This window comes from Tamandua tetradactyla, chromosome 6, assembly GCF_023851605.1.
Source record: "Tamandua tetradactyla isolate mTamTet1 chromosome 6, mTamTet1.pri, whole genome shotgun sequence".
NCBI classification, from domain to species: domain Eukaryota; kingdom Metazoa; phylum Chordata; class Mammalia; order Pilosa; family Myrmecophagidae; genus Tamandua; species Tamandua tetradactyla.
This window is the reverse complement of record NC_135332.1, coordinates 96,503,741-96,509,346: the sequence shown is the minus strand read 5'-3', so window position 1 is coordinate 96,509,346 and position 5,606 is coordinate 96,503,741. Positions and strand designations below refer to the sequence as shown.

General features: G+C 34.1%; 1 non-coding gene across 1 annotated transcript; it reads right to left on the bottom strand.

The window, feature by feature from the left end:
• Nucleotides 1-4,793: 4,793 nt before the first annotated feature.
• On the bottom strand, nt 4,794-4,911 carry LOC143689108 (U5 spliceosomal RNA). The gene has a single exon (XR_013178578.1). It is a non-coding gene; the product is annotated as a U5 spliceosomal RNA (small nuclear RNA).
• Between the last annotated feature and the right edge of the window lie 695 nt (nt 4,912-5,606).

Here is a 5,606-nt window from a genome sequence, read left to right as displayed (position 1 = left end):
AATTTAGAGGGACACTTATATGTGTAAGGCATGTGGATCTGAGAGCTGTGTGCATGCTCAGGAAATACTTGAGAAGCCCCTAAAGTCTCACCTTGGGCTGACACCGAGACTCTGTATAAGCAGGAACGCTAAGACAGAGTTGTCACTACCTGGCTGAGTGTTGAAGGCATGCCCCAACAAACACATAGAGCCGTTCAACAAAGACTGAGAAGTTTATTGGCTCTGGAAGATTAAAGAAATCTTCATCCAATCATTAGCATACCACTATGTTAATGAAGAAGAGATTTCAGCGACCAGATAAATTAGTTTAGAAAAGTCACTAAACAACAAACAACAACAAAAATAACAAAAGCAATAAGCAGCAACAACAATAAATTTTGGGAAGGATTAAGTATTTGATTTCCAGGTTTACCACATTAAAATATTTAAAATGTCCAGTTTTTAAGAAAAAATTATAAGTTAAGTAATAAGGAAGAAGTGCACAGGGGGAAAAGAAATCAATTAAACTGTCCCTAAGAAACACATTCATTGCACTTACTCGATAAAGATTTTAAGTCAGCCATTTTAAACATGTTCAAAGAACCAAAGAAAACCATACTTAAAGAACTAAAGAAAATCATAAGGATGATGTCTCATCAAAAAGAGAGGATCTTTATTAATAGAAATTATATAGAAATTATAAAAAGGTACTAAATAGAAATTCTATAGTTGTAAGTACAATAACTGAAGCGTAAATTCCAATAGAGAAGCTCAACAGCAGATTTGAGCAGGCAAAAAAAAAAAAAAAAAATCAGTGAACTTGATAGTAGGTCAACTGAGGCTTTCCAACCTAAATAACAAAGAGAGAAAACAATGAAGAAAAATAAAGAGAATTTCAGAGACCTGGGGAAACCATCAGGCACAACAACATACACATAATTGGTTGAGTCCCAGAAGAAGAGGAGAAAAAGAGGTAGAAAGAATATTTGAAGAGATAATGACCAACAGCTTCCCATTTTGAGTAAAAATATTAATTTATTTGGCCAAGAAGCTCAAGCAACACCAAGTATGATTAACACAGAGCAATATATACCTAGACACAGTGTAGTCAAATTGTTTGAATACCAAAGACAAGGAGAGAAACCTGAAGGCAGCAAGAGAAAAATAACTCATCCCATCCAGAATGCCTCAAAAAGATTAACAATGATTTCTCCTTAAAGAAATGAAAGAGAGATTAAGACTTTCTCAGATGAATGAAAGTGAAAAGAGTTCATCTCTATCATATCTACTCTACAAGAAGTACTAAAGGGATGAAATGAAAAGATATCAAACGGTAATTTAAATCCACAAAAAGAAACAATAAGCACCAGTAAAAATAAGAACACAGGTAAATATAAAACAATAAAAGACAGTGTAAAGGGTATTTTTGTTTATAGTAATTTTTTTCTCCTTTTTAAAACATTTTAAATATTGTGTAAGGGACTGAGGAAAGAGAGAAATGGCCTCTGGTGTCTCTCAAGTTCATCTGAATGAACAAAATATTTATTGTTTCCAATTAAATAGTTTTAGCATCTGGTGGTTGCTTTTATGGTCTCTGAGTCTCTGAAGAACCCCAATGGGGAAAGGGGCCCTAAAGCTCCAATAACTAAGGGAACTGAGGAGCAATAATGGGAAGGAAAATGATTTAAAGGGGTTGGGAGGAAGGTTGGAGGTGGTGGAAGGAAGGAAAGAGGAGTCTGGGATGTTGGGTAGGTGGAGGTCTTAGTTGAGCCACTTTGGGAGAGCGCAAATTTCCCTCTGAGGCCAGTGAAGTTCTGGGCAATTTTTAGTGACTTTATGTCATGGAGAAAGACAGTGGACAGAGTTCACTCTGTAGGGAGGAAGGATATAATCAATGACAGTCTTCAGAGGAGAATCAAAAGACTGAGAATTCGCCATAGTGAATGCAGGTGCCAAAACATAGACGAAAATTTAAATTAGATCTCAACAAACAGTGAAGACAATCCAAGAAGACAGAGACCTCACAGAAGATCCAGGAAGTGTCTTGATCAAAGAAAGGAATCAGGATTAAATTTTCAATCAAAAGAGTCAAGATTTCCACTTGGGAAGTCTCTATTTTAAACAGAGGGGAACCAGAAAGAGTCCCACTCGGTGGAAGAGGTTAGGAATGAAATCCCCACTCAAAAGAGCCAAGACTTTTCTATCCAGGAAGGTTTTCACTCAAACCCAGAGTTAGGGAGTAGACCTCCATTCAGTGAGATACCAGTATACAAAAAAAAAAAAAAAAAAAACACTTTTGGAGAAAATCAAAGTCAAGTCCTTGCCATGCTTCAACAGTTACATTGTCTGGAGCACTGGATCAGGAGTTGAATAATTACCAGCCCCCAGAAATCCAAGCAGGAGGGCAATGGGGGTGGGGTGCACTTGTATCTATCTGGTTGAGAGGTCTCAAGTCCAGTGGATGTTCAGATCCCAACGAGTCATGGTACTACTAGCAACTGTCAAAGAAAAAGCTTCAGGGGACAACGTGAAACAGGCAAGCAGGACTTTAGGGAAGAGAGAGCAGAACTCAACTCTGTGGAAACAAAACGCAGCAGGCTTTTAAGGGCTGAGGATGGGGGAGGGTTTTGATCACTATTAATATTATTAATAGTTTTCTTATCAGATGTATCTTCTTGGAAAACAAGAATTTGGGCCTCATTCTTTTAAAATGACAATGTTTTCTTGGATTATTTGCTTTTAGTGAAAACCTATAAAAGATTTTTAACAATCTGAATAATCTGCCTATGTGATAAAGATTCTGTGTCTCAAACCAATATACTTATTGATACGTGTGTTGACCATCTTCTTCTTTATTGTTTTAGACAATGCTTCCTCACTTCAAAAAAAAAAGTTTTAAAAAAATATAATTGCTGATCCCAAAGAGCTTTAGTTTATGTAGGTTCTATCTGTCAAATATTTACCATATCAATCAACAAGGAAGAATACTAGAAATGTTTAATTATTTAAATTACACATAATTCTAAACCATTCCATGTCAATATAAATAGCATGCTTCAACAAAATGCTGTAATTTCCAAAAAAAAAAAATAATAATAACCAAATCAAAAATTCAAGAATTGTAAAAAGGAGGGTAAATGTGTGGCAGGGGAATTTTTCTTGGAAAAAAATTTAAATAATGCACCTCTCCAATGCCTCATATTCAAAACCAAAGTCTGGTTTCACAGCCTTGTGTATAATTATTGAATGGCTTATTGAATGTGAGAGGAGTAATTAGGTGATTAGGGGGTGAGTGAGCAAGTGAGTGAAGGGGCTTTTACATGTCCAGTCCCTGGAATCTTGCCTTGGTGACTATGCAGGTATTTGGCAGCTTTCTTTTTGTTGAGCTCTCCTACTGGGGTCAAATTCACGGATGCTTTACAAATTGTATGACCCTGGTAATTTAATGTAAGCAGTGTTCATTGACAGTGACTGAGTTTGGAACCATTAATAATAATATGAATAAAAATGGAGACCAATAAAAAACTGCATAAAATAATAATAGAACTTTGCTGACAGGCTTATAATATATACGATATAATTCTTATGGCAATAATAGAACAAAGGAGTTGGGAGGGAATGGAACAATGCAGAAGAAAGATTTTGCATTATATTAAAATTTAGTTGGTATTAACCTGAACTACATTTTTAAAAATTAAGATGTCAATTGTAATCCCTGGGGTAAGCACCAAGAATTAACTAAAAAATATACTGTAAAAGAAATGACACAGAAATTGAAAATGACATACTAAAAAAATATCTACTTAACACAAAGAAGGTAGGAATAGAGTTACAGGGAAACAATAGTTTCTTGGTTTTTGGTTTTTTTTTTTTGCATGGGCAGGCACCACCAATTGAACCCAGGTCTCCAGCATGGCAGGCAAAATACTGCCTGCCGATCCACATGGCTCATCCTACAGGGAAACAGTAAAGTCATAAGATATATAGATAGGGCAGTGCAATGGTGGCTCAGTGGCAAAATTCTCACCTGCCATGCTGGAGACCTTGGTTCAATTCCCAGAGCCTGCCCATGCCAAAAAAAAACAAGATATATAGATAGCAAATAGCAAAATGACAATGTGAACAGTTCCACTTATCAGTAACTACATTAAATGTAAATGGATTAAACACTCCAATAAGAAATAGAGATTGGCAAAACGGATTATAATAAAAAAAAACATGATCCAACTATATATAATACCAGAGAGTATATTTTAGATTCAAAGATACATATAGACTGAAAGCAAAGGAAGAAAAAGATATGCCATCCAAACAGTAACCACAAGAGGCTGGAGTGATTATATTAATATCAGACAAAATAGACATTAACATGAAAATTATTACTAGGACAAAGGAAGACATCTCATAAAAAAACTAAAGCATCTTCGATTCCTGGCCTATGCAATTCCCCAAAAACCAAACAGGCAAACAAACAAAAAACCAATAAAAAAAAATTCAAAAAGAAAAAAAAACCCAAAAGCATCAATTTATCAGGAAGATATAAACATGCACCTAGCAAGAGAGACACCAAATACAGGAAGCAAAATCTATCAGAATTGAAGGGAGAATTAACTTGTCTAGTTCAACAATAATAATTGGACTTGGATATTCAGCTTTCAACAATGGACAGAACAATTATTTGAAGAGAAACGGGAGCTAGAAGACTTGAACAAAACTAATTCCATCTATACACGGCAGACATCTATAGAACATGCCATCCAACAAAAGCACACTATACATTCTTTTTTTTTCATGCAACTTTCTAAAGTTGCATGAACTTTCTGCATAATGCAAGCCCTCAAAAAATTGGGTATAAACTTAGAATTGTTCCTCTCCACAGAAATCTTTAATAAAAGGTGAAATATTTATATGATCTTAGAGAAACTAGAGTGTACACATTCTTCTTAAGTACACATGGAACATTCTCCAAGATAAACTATATCTTAGGTCACATTTTATGGTATGTGAATTATATCTCAATTTAAAAAGAAAAGAAACTTTAAAATTAAAATGCAAGTGCTAAATAGGGAAATATTAAACTATATATTATGTAACTACTCAAAATTGTTAAAGGATGCTTTAAAAATCAAAGACAAAAAAAGAAAAAATCAAAGATAAATCAATTTCCATCAATAGAAAATAGAAACTAGATAAAAAATGAATACAACATGTGAAGATAAGTAAAGATAAGTAAAAATCAAATACAAACAGCAATGAGCATATGAGAAAATTTCAAATTTACTAATAATCCAAGAAATATGTTAAACTGTTAAATATTTTGACTACCAAATTATCAGAGATTCTTTGAAAATGCCAATTTTGTATTGACAAGTGTGCTGTGAAGCAGACTCTCTGATGTTTCTAGTAGGGATCTTAATGGGCACAACTTCTCTATAGGACAAATAGGCAATATCTATAAAATAATTTTAATAATTAACATATCCAATCATTTCTTTTTTAGAAGCGAATACTATACAGACAGTGTGTGCACATTTATAGTGTAAGAATTTTTATCTCAGTAATAGGTTAATAGTCCCAGACTGGACATGATATAATTTTCTCATAGAAGAAAATGCTAAAATATGACA